This window comes from Schistocerca cancellata, unplaced genomic scaffold (assembly GCF_023864275.1).
Source record: "Schistocerca cancellata isolate TAMUIC-IGC-003103 unplaced genomic scaffold, iqSchCanc2.1 HiC_scaffold_630, whole genome shotgun sequence".
NCBI lineage: Eukaryota > Metazoa > Arthropoda > Insecta > Orthoptera > Acrididae > Schistocerca > Schistocerca cancellata.
The window spans coordinates 82,188-97,156 of record NW_026046641.1 but is presented as its reverse complement, the minus strand read 5'-3'; the positions used below and the strand labels follow the sequence as shown (position 1 = coordinate 97,156).

The window sequence follows — 14,969 nt, the reverse complement described above, 5'->3', positions numbered from 1 at the left end:
CTAGCCGAAAATTCCGCACTGCTATCTGGTCAATCTGCAGAGCTCGATGAAGGCGTCGCGGTCGTTCCTGAGCTGATGAAACGGCCGAATCTGTAGTTGTTCCCAGATCTCTTCCACAACAACGGCCTCCCAGACGCTTGGATTACAGGAGTACGCCACTACTCCCAGCCGGAGAACTGCATTTGAAAGCGTAATAACATGAGCTACACGTAACTCCGATTTCTGTGTCTGACCTACTTTTAATGAAACTGTCGTCGATTTACTTACTACTATCGCTGCTGGACGAAGCAGATCAGGTGAAAACCATCAGTATTCTTGTAACGAAGAGGTAATGGAAATTTAGGTAAAACAATATCAAAAAAAGTTGTGTGGTGGAGCGACACGTACAGTTGGCTCTTCCTAGATGATCATTGCTGCACGGAATAATTGTTAAGGCACCGACGCCTTCAGGAGTGGTCTTCTGGAAGTTTTGCTTGCAGTATATTCCGCAATCTTTTCGTTATGAGTTGGTGTTTCGGATTCCCGATGTTCTTTTGTTTAGTGCACATGCCTTCCCTTGACACTGAGAAAGCACATGACGAAAGTGAAACACCACCGTCTGTTCATCTGCAGAGCGCGATGAAATTATTCACTCTATATTCATTGCCTTTCATATTCTTCCCATCAGTGGTGAGCGCTGCCTTCAGAAAGCGCTTTTGTTTCTGATTTACATGGAAGTTAGTGTTCCTCGGAGCTGGACTGCTTGGGATTAGCTTCATTGCTACTGGCAGGTGGCTCGTTGGTCTAGGGGTATGATTCCTGCTTTGGGTGCAGGAGGTCCCGGGTTCAAATCCCGGACGAGCCCTACCGTTTTGACCGTGCTGAAGAGTAGGTGGAGCTCACCCACGTTTGCAGCTCTGCAATGAAGAATAGATGCCTGCCGCAGCACGCTTTGTGTAGCACTACGGTGATGAAGGGACCGTTTGATATGGCAAGAATCTGACACCAGTAAATTACATGGGTCGATGCTGTAGAAGAGCCGACAGTAATCTTGCATGCAACGGAAAACAAAGGTTGTGTTTGCAGAACATGTGCACCGTGAGTGGAGACGAACCTCAATCGTGGAGCAGTCTACCTTCATCTGATTAGCGACGACAACAACCAAAGGGTGGGATACAAGACTGAGCGTAGTTAAGAGTTTCTCACTATTAGTTACGTTCACACTTCAACAGAGCTGTGACAAGGCGAGTGCAGTGAGCTCAGGAAAGCCAGTATGAAGCGCACTTGAAGTAGTCCTGAAGAAATGGATTATAAACTTTGCCGGCCAGAATGGAGCTACGAGCGTTCTGAGTTACTGAATACCGGCACACTATGGGAGCAAGAGCATTTGACAGTAAAATGAAGCGATATCCGTGTAGCACACGACATTTATTATCCATGCATACGCAGACGTGACGTAATCTCGGAAATGGAATCCGAAAAGGGGTTTAAAAAAAGTCGTGTTTCCGCCCGGGATCGAACCGGGGACCTTCTGCGTGTAAAGCAGACGTGATAACCGCTACACCACGGAAACGACGGCTCTGCGGCTGTTCTACCTAGAAACCCGTAGTGGCAACAGATTTTTCCTGCGTAAGCAAAGGCATCGCCTACGAGCTCCCTCCGATTCTAGAAGTTTGCTATTGTAAAAGACATCGATGAAAACAATCAAACCGCAACAGCCAGGGAAAACGCTGGGTGAGCGGCAGCTCTGCATGGTGATACCAAGAACGGAGGCGTCAGTCATGTGCAGCGCTTAGACGCTACGAACAGGCTCGTTGGTCTAGGGGTATGATTCCTGCTTCGGGTGCAGGAGGTCCCGGGTTCAAATCCCGGACGAGCCCTTGCGTTTTGTGCAAACGTGTGGCAACTACCGTCATGCCGGCGGCTGTTCCGCGCATTTCCAGCCCTCCAGGTAAGCACAAAAACCAAGTAGCCGGTTCTGAAAGAGTTTCATGTATCATCTGAGCCCTGGTGGTGGGCCGTTTGAAATTGATTTAAATGGTCACAGTAGAGATTGTAGCAAGGGTCTTGTTGAGTGCGACGAAAAAGTGTTTCCGCCCGGAATCGAACCGGGGACCTTCTGCGTGTTAGGCAGACGTGATAACCGCTACACCACGGAAACTGCTACGCTCTGTGCTCCACATCTGACACAACTTGTAGGACGATCGCAACTTTGGCGTAAAAATCACTTTGCGGAAACGCACAATGCAGGTATTTCGCATTCGTATGCAACAATCGACAGCACCCTTGCCTGTCTGAATGCCATCACGAATGAGAGCCCAAGAAGTCGTCGGAAATGCTCGCGGCCGAGTCCTCAGCAGCATCAGCTTCTCATTCTTTCCATACGAGGTACCGTCAATTCGCGCAGTCGCTATTGCAAATGATGTCACCAAAAGCAATCACTTCGTTAGCGGCGAGGAGCCCGGACTCAGCGGTAGCTCTACATGAAGGCACCAGCAGCTCCGTCAGGCCACCGCTGGCGCGCCGGCGCCCGGACCCACGACCGTCAATGACGCTGCAGTCGATGTACTTCTTAATATCGCTTTTGGAAGAAGGAAACCAGGTGTAAATCACACAGTATTTTACTGATGATCTGGAAACGCAAGTTTAGAATAAGTAGAACATTATATAAAATGTGTTGTGTGGTCGAGCGACACCCACGCCTCGCTCTCGCCAGATTATCGTTGCTGCACGGAATGATTGTTAAGGCACCGACGGCTTCAGAGTTCGTCTTCTCGAAGTTTTGCTTTTGCAGTACATTCCGCAATCTTTCCGTTATGAGTCGTCTGTTTCGGTTTCCCGATGTAGTTTTGCTCACTGCTCTCGACTTCTCTTAACCCCGAGCCACCACTAGCCGAAAATTCCGCACTGCTATCTGGTCAATCTGCAGAGCTCGATGAAGGCGTCGCGGTCGTTCCTGAGCTGATGAAACGGCCGAATCTGTAGTTGTTCCCAGATCTCTTCCACAACAACGGCCTCCCAGACGCTTGGATTACAGGAGTACGCCACTACTCCCAGCCGGAGAACTGCATTTGAAAGCGTAATAACATGAGCTACACGTAACTCCGATTTCTGTGTCTGACCTACTTTTAATGAAACTGTCGTCGATTTACTTACTACTATCGCTGCTGGACGAAGCAGATCAGGTGAAAACCATCAGTATTCTTGTAACGAAGAGGTAATGGAAATTTAGGTAAAACAATATCAAAAAAAGTTGTGTGGTGGAGCGACACGTACAGTTGGCTCTTCCTAGATGATCATTGCTGCACGGAATAATTGTTAAGGCACCGACGCCTTCAGGAGTGGTCTTCTGGAAGTTTTGCTTGCAGTATATTCCGCAATCTTTTCGTTATGAGTTGGTGTTTCGGATTCCCGATGTTCTTTTGTTTAGTGCACATGCCTTCCCTTGACACTGAGAAAGCACATGACGAAAGTGAAACACCACCGTCTGTTCATCTGCAGAGCGCGATGAAATTATTCACTCTATATTCATTGCCTTTCATATTCTTCCCATCAGTGGTGAGCGCTGCCTTCAGAAAGCGCTTTTGTTTCTGATTTACATGGAAGTTAGTGTTCCTCGGAGCTGGACTGCTTGGGATTAGCTTCATTGCTACTGGCAGGTGGCTCGTTGGTCTAGGGGTATGATTCCTGCTTTGGGTGCAGGAGGTCCCGGGTTCAAATCCCGGACGAGCCCTACCGTTTTGACCGTGCTGAAGAGTAGGTGGAGCTCACCCACGTTTGCAGCTCTGCAATGAAGAATAGATGCCTGCCGCAGCACGCTTTGTGTAGCACTACGGTGATGAAGGGACCGTTTGATATGGCAAGAATCTGACACCAGTAAATTACATGGGTCGATGCTGTAGAAGAGCCGACAGTAATCTTGCATGCAACGGAAAACAAAGGTTGTGTTTGCAGAACATGTGCACCGTGAGTGGAGACGAACCTCAATCGTGGAGCAGTCTACCTTCATCTGATTAGCGACGACAACAACCAAAGGGTGGGATACAAGACTGAGCGTAGTTAAGAGTTTCTCACTATTAGTTACGTTCACACTTCAACAGAGCTGTGACAAGGCGAGTGCAGTGAGCTCAGGAAAGCCAGTATGAAGCGCACTTGAAGTAGTCCTGAAGAAATGGATTATAAACTTTGCCGGCCAGAATGGAGCTACGAGCGTTCTGAGTTACTGAATACCGGTACACTATGGGAGCAAGAGCATTTGACAGTAAAATGAAGCGATATCCGTGTAGCACACGACATTTATTATCCATGCATACGCAGACGTGACGTAATCTCGGAAATGGAATCCGAAAAGGGGTTTAAAAAAAGTCGTGTTTCCGCCCGGGATCGAACCGGGGACCTTCTGCGTGTAAAGCAGACGTGATAACCGCTACACCACGGAAACGACGGCTCTGCGGCTGTTCTACCTAGAAACCCGTAGTGGCAACAGATTTTTCCTGCGTAAGCAAAGGCATCGCCTACGAGCTCCCTCCGATTCTAGAAGTTTGCTATTGTAAAAGACATCGATGAAAACAATCAAACCGCAACAGCCAGGGAAAACGCTGGGTGAGCGGCAGCTCTGCATGGTGATACCAAGAACGGAGGCGTCAGTCATGTGCAGCGCTTAGACGCTACGAACAGGCTCGTTGGTCTAGGGGTATGATTCCTGCTTCGGGTGCAGGAGGTCCCGGGTTCAAATCCCGGACGAGCCCTTGCGTTTTGTGCAAACGTGTGGCAACTACCGTCATGCCGGCGGCTGTTCCGCGCATTTCCAGCCCTCCAGGTAAGCACAAAAACCAAGTAGCCGGTTCTGAAAGAGTTTCATGTATCATCTGAGCCCTGGTGGTGGGCCGTTTGAAATTGATTTAAATGGTCACAGTAGAGATTGTAGCAAGGGTCTTGTTGAGTGCGACGAAAAAGTGTTTCCGCCCGGAATCGAACCGGGGACCTTCTGCGTGTTAGGCAGACGTGATAACCGCTACACCACGGAAACTGCTACGCTCTGTGCTCCACATCTGACACAACTTGTAGGACGATCGCAACTTTGGCGTAAAAATCACTTTGCGGAAACGCACAATGCAGGTATTTCGCATTCGTATGCAACAATCGACAGCACCCTTGCCTGTCTGAATGCCATCACGAATGAGAGCCCAAGAAGTCGTCGGAAATGCTCGCGGCCGAGTCCTCAGCAGCATCAGCTTCTCATTCTTTCCATACGAGGTACCGTCAATTCGCGCAGTCGCTATTGCAAATGATGTCACCAAAAGCAATCACTTCGTTAGCGGCGAGGAGCCCGGACTCAGCGGTAGCTCTACATGAAGGCACCAGCAGCTCCGTCAGGCCACCGCTGGCGCGCCGGCGCCCGGACCCACGACCGTCAATGACGCTGCAGTCGATGTACTTCTTAATATCGCTTTTGGAAGAAGGAAACCAGGTGTAAATCACACAGTATTTTACTGATGATCTGGAAACGCAAGTTTAGAATAAGTAGAACATTATATAAAATGTGTTGTGTGGTCGAGCGACACCCACGCCTCGCTCTCGCCAGATTATCGTTGCTGCGCGGAATGATTGTTAAGGCACCGACGGCTTCAGAGTTCGTCTTCTCGAAGTTTTGCTTTTGCAGTACATTCCGCAATCTTTTCGTTATGAGTCGTCTGTTTCGGTTTCCCGATGTAGTTTTGCTCACTGCTCTCGACTTCTCTTAACCCCGAGCCACCACTAGCCGAAAATTCCGCACTGCTATCTGGTCAATCTGCAGAGCTCGATGAAGGCGTCGCGGTCGTTCCTGAGCTGATGAAACGGCCGAATCTGTAGTTGTTCCCAGATCTCTTCCACAACAACGGCCTCCCAGACGCTTGGATTACAGGAGTACGCCACTACTCCCAGCCGGAGAACTGCATTTGAAAGCGTAATAACATGAGCTACACGTAACTCCGATTTCTGTGTCTGACCTACTTTTAATGAAACTGTCGTCGATTTACTTACTACTATCGCTGCTGGACGAAGCAGATCAGGTGAAAACCATCAGTATTCTTGTAACGAAGAGGTAATGGAAATTTAGGTAAAACAATATCAAAAAAAGTTGTGTGGTGGAGCGACACGTACAGTTGGCTCTTCCTAGATGATCATTGCTGCACGGAATAATTGTTAAGGCACCGACGCCTTCAGGAGTGGTCTTCTGGAAGTTTTGCTTGCAGTATATTCCGCAATCTTTTCGTTATGAGTTGGTGTTTCGGATTCCCGATGTTCTTTTGTTTAGTGCACATGCCTTCCCTTGACACTGAGAAAGCACATGACGAAAGTGAAACACCACCGTCTGTTCATCTGCAGAGCGCGATGAAATTATTCACTCTATATTCATTGCCTTTCATATTCTTCCCATCAGTGGTGAGCGCTGCCTTCAGAAAGCGCTTTTGTTTCTGATTTACATGGAAGTTAGTGTTCCTCGGAGCTGGACTGCTTGGGATTAGCTTCATTGCTACTGGCAGGTGGCTCGTTGGTCTAGGGGTATGATTCCTGCTTTGGGTGCAGGAGGTCCCGGGTTCAAATCCCGGACGAGCCCTACCGTTTTGACCGTGCTGAAGAGTAGGTGGAGCTCACCCACGTTTGCAGCTCTGCAATGAAGAATAGATGCCTGCCGCAGCACGCTTTGTGTAGCACTACGGTGATGAAGGGACCGTTTGATATGGCAAGAATCTGACACCAGTAAATTACATGGGTCGATGCTGTAGAAGAGCCGACAGTAATCTTGCATGCAACGGAAAACAAAGGTTGTGTTTGCAGAACATGTGCACCGTGAGTGGAGACGAACCTCAATCGTGGAGCAGTCTACCTTCATCTGATTAGCGACGACAACAACCAAAGGGTGGGATACAAGACTGAGCGTAGTTAAGAGTTTCTCACTATTAGTTACGTTCACACTTCAACAGAGCTGTGACAAGGCGAGTGCAGTGAGCTCAGGAAAGCCAGTATGAAGCGCACTTGAAGTAGTCCTGAAGAAATGGATTATAAACTTTGCCGGCCAGAATGGAGCTACGAGCGTTCTGAGTTACTGAATACCGGTACACTATGGGAGCAAGAGCATTTGACAGTAAAATGAAGCGATATCCGTGTAGCACACGACATTTATTATCCATGCATACGCAGACGTGACGTAATCTCGGAAATGGAATCCGAAAAGGGGTTTAAAAAAAGTCGTGTTTCCGCCCGGGATCGAACCGGGGACCTTCTGCGTGTAAAGCAGACGTGATAACCGCTACACCACGGAAACGACGGCTCTGCGGCTGTTCTACCTAGAAACCCGTAGTGGCAACAGATTTTTCCTGCGTAAGCAAAGGCATCGCCTACGAGCTCCCTCCGATTCTAGAAGTTTGCTATTGTAAAAGACATCGATGAAAACAATCAAACCGCAACAGCCAGGGAAAACGCTGGGTGAGCGGCAGCTCTGCATGGTGATACCAAGAACGGAGGCGTCAGTCATGTGCAGCGCTTAGACGCTACGAACAGGCTCGTTGGTCTAGGGGTATGATTCCTGCTTCGGGTGCAGGAGGTCCCGGGTTCAAATCCCGGACGAGCCCTTGCGTTTTGTGCAAACGTGTGGCAACTACCGTCATGCCGGCGGCTGTTCCGCGCATTTCCAGCCCTCCAGGTAAGCACAAAAACCAAGTAGCCGGTTCTGAAAGAGTTTCATGTATCATCTGAGCCCTGGTGGTGGGCCGTTTGAAATTGATTTAAATGGTCACAGTAGAGATTGTAGCAAGGGTCTTGTTGAGTGCGACGAAAAAGTGTTTCCGCCCGGAATCGAACCGGGGACCTTCTGCGTGTTAGGCAGACGTGATAACCGCTACACCACGGAAACTGCTACGCTCTGTGCTCCACATCTGACACAACTTGTAGGACGATCGCAACTTTGGCGTAAAAATCACTTTGCGGAAACGCACAATGCAGGTATTTCGCATTCGTATGCAACAATCGACAGCACCCTTGCCTGTCTGAATGCCATCACGAATGAGAGCCCAAGAAGTCGTCGGAAATGCTCGCGGCCGAGTCCTCAGCAGCATCAGCTTCTCATTCTTTCCATACGAGGTACCGTCAATTCGCGCAGTCGCTATTGCAAATGATGTCACCAAAAGCAATCACTTCGTTAGCGGCGAGGAGCCCGGACTCAGCGGTAGCTCTACATGAAGGCACCAGCAGCTCCGTCAGGCCACCGCTGGCGCGCCGGCGCCCGGACCCACGACCGTCAATGACGCTGCAGTCGATGTACTTCTTAATATCGCTTTTGGAAGAAGGAAACCAGGTGTAAATCACACAGTATTTTACTGATGATCTGGAAACGCAAGTTTAGAATAAGTAGAACATTATATAAAATGTGTTGTGTGGTCGAGCGACACCCACGCCTCGCTCTCGCCAGATTATCGTTGCTGCACGGAATGATTGTTAAGGCACCGACGGCTTCAGAGTTCGTCTTCTCGAAGTTTTGCTTTTGCAGTACATTCCGCAATCTTTTCGTTATGAGTCGTCTGTTTCGGTTTCCCGATGTAGTTTTGCTCACTGCTCTCGACTTCTCTTAACCCCGAGCCACCACTAGCCGAAAATTCCGCACTGCTATCTGGTCAATCTGCAGAGCTCGATGAAGGCGTCGCGGTCGTTCCTGAGCTGATGAAACGGCCGAATCTGTAGTTGTTCCCAGATCTCTTCCACAACAACGGCCTCCCAGACGCTTGGATTACAGGAGTACGCCACTACTCCCAGCCGGAGAACTGCATTTGAAAGCGTAATAACATGAGCTACACGTAACTCCGATTTCTGTGTCTGACCTACTTTTAATGAAACTGTCGTCGATTTACTTACTACTATCGCTGCTGGACGAAGCAGATCAGGTGAAAACCATCAGTATTCTTGTAACGAAGAGGTAATGGAAATTTAGGTAAAACAATATCAAAAAAAGTTGTGTGGTGGAGCGACACGTACAGTTGGCTCTTCCTAGATGATCATTGCTGCACGGAATAATTGTTAAGGCACCGACGCCTTCAGGAGTGGTCTTCTGGAAGTTTTGCTTGCAGTATATTCCGCAATCTTTTCGTTATGAGTTGGTGTTTCGGATTCCCGATGTTCTTTTGTTTAGTGCACATGCCTTCCCTTGACACTGAGAAAGCACATGACGAAAGTGAAACACCACCGTCTGTTCATCTGCAGAGCGCGATGAAATTATTCACTCTATATTCATTGCCTTTCATATTCTTCCCATCAGTGGTGAGCGCTGCCTTCAGAAAGCGCTTTTGTTTCTGATTTACATGGAAGTTAGTGTTCCTCGGAGCTGGACTGCTTGGGATTAGCTTCATTGCTACTGGCAGGTGGCTCGTTGGTCTAGGGGTATGATTCCTGCTTTGGGTGCAGGAGGTCCCGGGTTCAAATCCCGGACGAGCCCTACCGTTTTGACCGTGCTGAAGAGTAGGTGGAGCTCACCCACGTTTGCAGCTCTGCAATGAAGAATAGATGCCTGCCGCAGCACGCTTTGTGTAGCACTACGGTGATGAAGGGACCGTTTGATATGGCAAGAATCTGACACCAGTAAATTACATGGGTCGATGCTGTAGAAGAGCCGACAGTAATCTTGCATGCAACGGAAAACAAAGGTTGTGTTTGCAGAACATGTGCACCGTGAGTGGAGACGAACCTCAATCGTGGAGCAGTCTACCTTCATCTGATTAGCGACGACAACAACCAAAGTGTGGGATACAAGACTGAGCGTAGTTAAGAGTTTCTCACTATTAGTTACGTTCACACTTCAACAGAGCTGTGACAAGGCGAGTGCAGTGAGCTCAGGAAAGCCAGTATGAAGCGCACTTGAAGTAGTCCTGAAGAAATGGATTATAAACTTTGCCGGCCAGAATGGAGCTACGAGCGTTCTGAGTTACTGAATACCGGTACACTATGGGAGCAAGAGCATTTGACAGTAAAATGAAGCGATATCCGTGTAGCACACGACATTTATTATCCATGCATACGCAGACGTGACGTAATCTCGGAAATGGAATCCGAAAAGGGGTTTAAAAAAAGTCGTGTTTCCGCCCGGGATCGAACCGGGGACCTTCTGCGTGTAAAGCAGACGTGATAACCGCTACACCACGGAAACGACGGCTCTGCGGCTGTTCTACCTAGAAACCCGTAGTGGCAACAGATTTTTCCTGCGTAAGCAAAGGCATCGCCTACGAGCTCCCTCCGATTCTAGAAGTTTGCTATTGTAAAAGACATCGATGAAAACAATCAAACCGCAACAGCCAGGGAAAACGCTGGGTGAGCGGCAGCTCTGCATGGTGATACCAAGAACGGAGGCGTCAGTCATGTGCAGCGCTTAGACGCTACGAACAGGCTCGTTGGTCTAGGGGTATGATTCCTGCTTCGGGTGCAGGAGGTCCCGGGTTCAAATCCCGGACGAGCCCTTGCGTTTTGTGCAAACGTGTGGCAACTACCGTCATGCCGGCGGCTGTTCCGCGCATTTCCAGCCCTCCAGGTAAGCACAAAAACCAAGTAGCCGGTTCTGAAAGAGTTTCATGTATCATCTGAGCCCTGGTGGTGGGCCGTTTGAAATTGATTTAAATGGTCACAGTAGAGATTGTAGCAAGGGTCTTGTTGAGTGCGACGAAAAAGTGTTTCCGCCCGGAATCGAACCGGGGACCTTCTGCGTGTTAGGCAGACGTGATAACCGCTACACCACGGAAACTGCTACGCTCTGTGCTCCACATCTGACACAACTTGTAGGACGATCGCAACTTTGGCGTAAAAATCACTTTGCGGAAACGCACAATGCAGGTATTTCGCATTCGTATGCAACAATCGACAGCACCCTTGCCTGTCTGAATGCCATCACGAATGAGAGCCCAAGAAGTCGTCGGAAATGCTCGCGGCCGAGTCCTCAGCAGCATCAGCTTCTCATTCTTTCCATACGAGGTACCGTCAATTCGCGCAGTCGCTATTGCAAATGATGTCACCAAAAGCAATCACTTCGTTAGCGGCGAGGAGCCCGGACTCAGCGGTAGCTCTACATGAAGGCACCAGCAGCTCCGTCAGGCCACCGCTGGCGCGCCGGCGCCCGGACCCACGACCGTCAATGACGCTGCAGTCGATGTACTTCTTAATATCGCTTTTGGAAGAAGGAAACCAGGTGTAAATCACACAGTATTTTACTGATGATCTGGAAACGCAAGTTTAGAATAAGTAGAACATTATATAAAATGTGTTGTGTGGTCGAGCGACACCCACGCCTCGCTCTCGCCAGATTATCGTTGCTGCACGGAATGATTGTTAAGGCACCGACGGCTTCAGAGTTCGTCTTCTCGAAGTTTTGCTTTTGCAGTACATTCCGCAATCTTTTCGTTATGAGTCGTCTGTTTCGGTTTCCCGATGTAGTTTTGCTCACTGCTCTCGACTTCTCTTAACCCCGAGCCACCACTAGCCGAAAATTCCGCACTGCTATCTGGTCAATCTGCAGAGCTCGATGAAGGCGTCGCGGTCGTTCCTGAGCTGATGAAACGGCCGAATCTGTAGTTGTTCCCAGATCTCTTCCACAACAACGGCCTCCCAGACGCTTGGATTACAGGAGTACGCCACTACTCCCAGCCGGAGAACTGCATTTGAAAGCGTAATAACATGAGCTACACGTAACTCCGATTTCTGTGTCTGACCTACTTTTAATGAAACTGTCGTCGATTTACTTACTACTATCGCTGCTGGACGAAGCAGATCAGGTGAAAACCATCAGTATTCTTGTAACGAAGAGGTAATGGAAATTTAGGTAAAACAATATCAAAAAAAGTTGTGTGGTGGAGCGACACGTACAGTTGGCTCTTCCTAGATGATCATTGCTGCACGGAATAATTGTTAAGGCACCGACGCCTTCAGGAGTGGTCTTCTGGAAGTTTTGCTTGCAGTATATTCCGCAATCTTTTCGTTATGAGTTGGTGTTTCGGATTCCCGATGTTCTTTTGTTTAGTGCACATGCCTTCCCTTGACACTGAGAAAGCACATGACGAAAGTGAAACACCACCGTCTGTTCATCTGCAGAGCGCGATGAAATTATTCACTCTATATTCATTGCCTTTCATATTCTTCCCATCAGTGGTGAGCGCTGCCTTCAGAAAGCGCTTTTGTTTCTGATTTACATGGAAGTTAGTGTTCCTCGGAGCTGGACTGCTTGGGATTAGCTTCATTGCTACTGGCAGGTGGCTCGTTGGTCTAGGGGTATGATTCCTGCTTTGGGTGCAGGAGGTCCCGGGTTCAAATCCCGGACGAGCCCTACCGTTTTGACCGTGCTGAAGAGTAGGTGGAGCTCACCCACGTTTGCAGCTCTGCAATGAAGAATAGATGCCTGCCGCAGCACGCTTTGTGTAGCACTACGGTGATGAAGGGACCGTTTGATATGGCAAGAATCTGACACCAGTAAATTACATGGGTCGATGCTGTAGAAGAGCCGACAGTAATCTTGCATGCAACGGAAAACAAAGGTTGTGTTTGCAGAACATGTGCACCGTGAGTGGAGACGAACCTCAATCGTGGAGCAGTCTACCTTCATCTGATTAGCGACGACAACAACCAAAGGGTGGGATACAAGACTGAGCGTAGTTAAGAGTTTCTCACTATTAGTTACGTTCACACTTCAACAGAGCTGTGACAAGGCGAGTGCAGTGAGCTCAGGAAAGCCAGTATGAAGCGCACTTGAAGTAGTCCTGAAGAAATGGATTATAAACTTTGCCGGCCAGAATGGAGCTACGAGCGTTCTGAGTTACTGAATACCGGTACACTATGGGAGCAAGAGCATTTGACAGTAAAATGAAGCGATATCCGTGTAGCACACGACATTTATTATCCATGCATACGCAGACGTGACGTAATCTCGGAAATGGAATCCGAAAAGGGGTTTAAAAAAAGTCGTGTTTCCGCCCGGGATCGAACCGGGGACCTTCTGCGTGTAAAGCAGACGTGATAACCGCTACACCACGGAAACGACGGCTCTGCGGCTGTTCTACCTAGAAACCCGTAGTGGCAACAGATTTTTCCTGCGTAAGCAAAGGCATCGCCTACGAGCTCCCTCCGATTCTAGAAGTTTGCTATTGTAAAAGACATCGATGAAAACAATCAAACCGCAACAGCCAGGGAAAACGCTGGGTGAGCGGCAGCTCTGCATGGTGATACCAAGAACGGAGGCGTCAGTCATGTGCAGCGCTTAGACGCTACGAACAGGCTCGTTGGTCTAGGGGTATGATTCCTGCTTCGGGTGCAGGAGGTCCCGGGTTCAAATCCCGGACGAGCCCTTGCGTTTTGTGCAAACGTGTGGCAACTACCGTCATGCCGGCGGCTGTTCCGCGCATTTCCAGCCCTCCAGGTAAGCACAAAAACCAAGTAGCCGGTTCTGAAAGAGTTTCATGTATCATCTGAGCCCTGGTGGTGGGCCGTTTGAAATTGATTTAAATGGTCACAGTAGAGATTGTAGCAAGGGTCTTGTTGAGTGCGACGAAAAAGTGTTTCCGCCCGGAATCGAACCGGGGACCTTCTGCGTGTTAGGCAGACGTGATAACCGCTACACCACGGAAACTGCTACGCTCTGTGCTCCACATCTGACACAACTTGTAGGACGATCGCAACTTTGGCGTAAAAATCACTTTGCGGAAACGCACAATGCAGGTATTTCGCATTCGTATGCAACAATCGACAGCACCCTTGCCTGTCTGAATGCCATCACGAATGAGAGCCCAAGAAGTCGTCGGAAATGCTCGCGGCCGAGTCCTCAGCAGCATCAGCTTCTCATTCTTTCCATACGAGGTACCGTCAATTCGCGCAGTCGCTATTGCAAATGATGTCACCAAAAGCAATCACTTCGTTAGCGGCGAGGAGCCCGGACTCAGCGGTAGCTCTACATGAAGGCACCAGCAGCTCCGTCAGGCCACCGCTGGCGCGCCGGCGCCCGGACCCACGACCGTCAATGACGCTGCAGTCGATGTACTTCTTAATATCGCTTTTGGAAGAAGGAAACCAGGTGTAAATCACACAGTATTTTACTGATGATCTGGAAACGCAAGTTTAGAATAAGTAGAACATTATATAAAATGTGTTGTGTGGTCGAGCGACACCCACGCCTCGCTCTCGCCAGATTATCGTTGCTGCGCGGAATGATTGTTAAGGCACCGACGGCTTCAGAGTTCGTCTTCTCGAAGTTTTGCTTTTGCAGTACATTCCGCAATCTTTTCGTTATGAGTCGTCTGTTTCGGCTTCCCGATGTAGTTTTGCTCACTGCTCTCGACTTCTCTTAACCCCGAGCCACCACTAGCCGAAAATTCCGCACTGCTATCTGGTCAATCTGCAGAGCTCGATGAAGGCGTCGTGGTCGTTCCTGAGCTGATGAAACGGCCGAATCTGTAGTTGTTCCCAGATCTCTTCCACAACAACGGCCTCCCAGACGCTTGGATTACAGGAGTACGCCACTACTCCCAGCCGGAGAACTGCATTTGAAAGCGTAATAACATGAGCTACACGTAACTCCGATTTCTGTGTCTGACCTACTTTTAATGAAACTGTCGTCGATTTACTTACTACTATCGCTGCTGGACGAAGCAGATCAGGTGAAAACCATCAGTATTCTTGTAACGAAGAGGTAATGGAAATTTAGGTAAAACAATATCAAAAAAAGTTGTGTGGTGGAGCGACACGTACAGTTGGCTCTTCCTAGATGATCATTGCTGCACGGAATAATTGTTAAGGCACCGACGCCTTCAGGAGTGGTCTTCTGGAAGTTTTGCTTGCAGTATATTCCGCAATCTTTTCGTTATGAGTTGGTGTTTCGGATTCCCGATGTTCTTTTGTTTAGTGCACATGCCTTCCCTTGACACTGAGAAAGCACATGACGAAAGTGAAACACCACCGTCTGTTCATCTGCAGAGCGCGATGAAATTATT

At 49.0% G+C, this 14,969-nt stretch overlaps 20 non-coding genes across 20 annotated transcripts; 10 read left to right on the top strand and 10 right to left on the bottom strand.

Moving 5' to 3' along the window:
- The first annotated feature begins 772 nt into the window (after positions 1–772).
- On the top strand, positions 773–844 carry Trnap-ugg (transfer RNA proline (anticodon UGG)). The gene has a single exon. It is a non-coding gene; the product is annotated as a tRNA-Pro (tRNA).
- Positions 845–1,479: 635 nt separating this feature from the next.
- Positions 1,480–1,552, bottom strand: Trnav-uac (transfer RNA valine (anticodon UAC)). The gene has a single exon. It is a non-coding gene; the product is annotated as a tRNA-Val (tRNA).
- A 235-nt stretch (positions 1,553–1,787) lies between these two features.
- On the top strand, positions 1,788–1,859 carry Trnap-cgg (transfer RNA proline (anticodon CGG)). The gene has a single exon. It is a non-coding gene; the product is annotated as a tRNA-Pro (tRNA).
- A 208-nt stretch (positions 1,860–2,067) lies between these two features.
- Trnav-aac (transfer RNA valine (anticodon AAC)) lies at positions 2,068–2,140 on the bottom strand. The gene has a single exon. It is a non-coding gene; the product is annotated as a tRNA-Val (tRNA).
- Positions 2,141–3,640: 1,500 nt separating this feature from the next.
- Trnap-ugg (transfer RNA proline (anticodon UGG)) lies at positions 3,641–3,712 on the top strand. The gene has a single exon. It is a non-coding gene; the product is annotated as a tRNA-Pro (tRNA).
- Positions 3,713–4,347: 635 nt separating this feature from the next.
- On the bottom strand, positions 4,348–4,420 carry Trnav-uac (transfer RNA valine (anticodon UAC)). The gene has a single exon. It is a non-coding gene; the product is annotated as a tRNA-Val (tRNA).
- A 235-nt stretch (positions 4,421–4,655) lies between these two features.
- On the top strand, positions 4,656–4,727 carry Trnap-cgg (transfer RNA proline (anticodon CGG)). The gene has a single exon. It is a non-coding gene; the product is annotated as a tRNA-Pro (tRNA).
- Positions 4,728–4,935: 208 nt separating this feature from the next.
- Trnav-aac (transfer RNA valine (anticodon AAC)) lies at positions 4,936–5,008 on the bottom strand. The gene has a single exon. It is a non-coding gene; the product is annotated as a tRNA-Val (tRNA).
- Positions 5,009–6,508: 1,500 nt separating this feature from the next.
- On the top strand, positions 6,509–6,580 carry Trnap-ugg (transfer RNA proline (anticodon UGG)). The gene has a single exon. It is a non-coding gene; the product is annotated as a tRNA-Pro (tRNA).
- Positions 6,581–7,215: 635 nt separating this feature from the next.
- On the bottom strand, positions 7,216–7,288 carry Trnav-uac (transfer RNA valine (anticodon UAC)). Its single transcript has one exon. It is a non-coding gene; the product is annotated as a tRNA-Val (tRNA).
- Positions 7,289–7,523: 235 nt separating this feature from the next.
- On the top strand, positions 7,524–7,595 carry Trnap-cgg (transfer RNA proline (anticodon CGG)). The gene has a single exon. It is a non-coding gene; the product is annotated as a tRNA-Pro (tRNA).
- A 208-nt stretch (positions 7,596–7,803) lies between these two features.
- On the bottom strand, positions 7,804–7,876 carry Trnav-aac (transfer RNA valine (anticodon AAC)). Its single transcript has one exon. It is a non-coding gene; the product is annotated as a tRNA-Val (tRNA).
- A 1,500-nt stretch (positions 7,877–9,376) lies between these two features.
- Positions 9,377–9,448, top strand: Trnap-ugg (transfer RNA proline (anticodon UGG)). Its single transcript has one exon. It is a non-coding gene; the product is annotated as a tRNA-Pro (tRNA).
- A 635-nt stretch (positions 9,449–10,083) lies between these two features.
- Trnav-uac (transfer RNA valine (anticodon UAC)) lies at positions 10,084–10,156 on the bottom strand. Its single transcript has one exon. It is a non-coding gene; the product is annotated as a tRNA-Val (tRNA).
- Positions 10,157–10,391: 235 nt separating this feature from the next.
- Trnap-cgg (transfer RNA proline (anticodon CGG)) lies at positions 10,392–10,463 on the top strand. Its single transcript has one exon. It is a non-coding gene; the product is annotated as a tRNA-Pro (tRNA).
- A 208-nt stretch (positions 10,464–10,671) lies between these two features.
- Trnav-aac (transfer RNA valine (anticodon AAC)) lies at positions 10,672–10,744 on the bottom strand. Its single transcript has one exon. It is a non-coding gene; the product is annotated as a tRNA-Val (tRNA).
- A 1,500-nt stretch (positions 10,745–12,244) lies between these two features.
- Positions 12,245–12,316, top strand: Trnap-ugg (transfer RNA proline (anticodon UGG)). The gene has a single exon. It is a non-coding gene; the product is annotated as a tRNA-Pro (tRNA).
- Positions 12,317–12,951: 635 nt separating this feature from the next.
- Trnav-uac (transfer RNA valine (anticodon UAC)) lies at positions 12,952–13,024 on the bottom strand. Its single transcript has one exon. It is a non-coding gene; the product is annotated as a tRNA-Val (tRNA).
- Positions 13,025–13,259: 235 nt separating this feature from the next.
- On the top strand, positions 13,260–13,331 carry Trnap-cgg (transfer RNA proline (anticodon CGG)). The gene has a single exon. It is a non-coding gene; the product is annotated as a tRNA-Pro (tRNA).
- Positions 13,332–13,539: 208 nt separating this feature from the next.
- On the bottom strand, positions 13,540–13,612 carry Trnav-aac (transfer RNA valine (anticodon AAC)). Its single transcript has one exon. It is a non-coding gene; the product is annotated as a tRNA-Val (tRNA).
- Between the last annotated feature and the right edge of the window lie 1,357 nt (positions 13,613–14,969).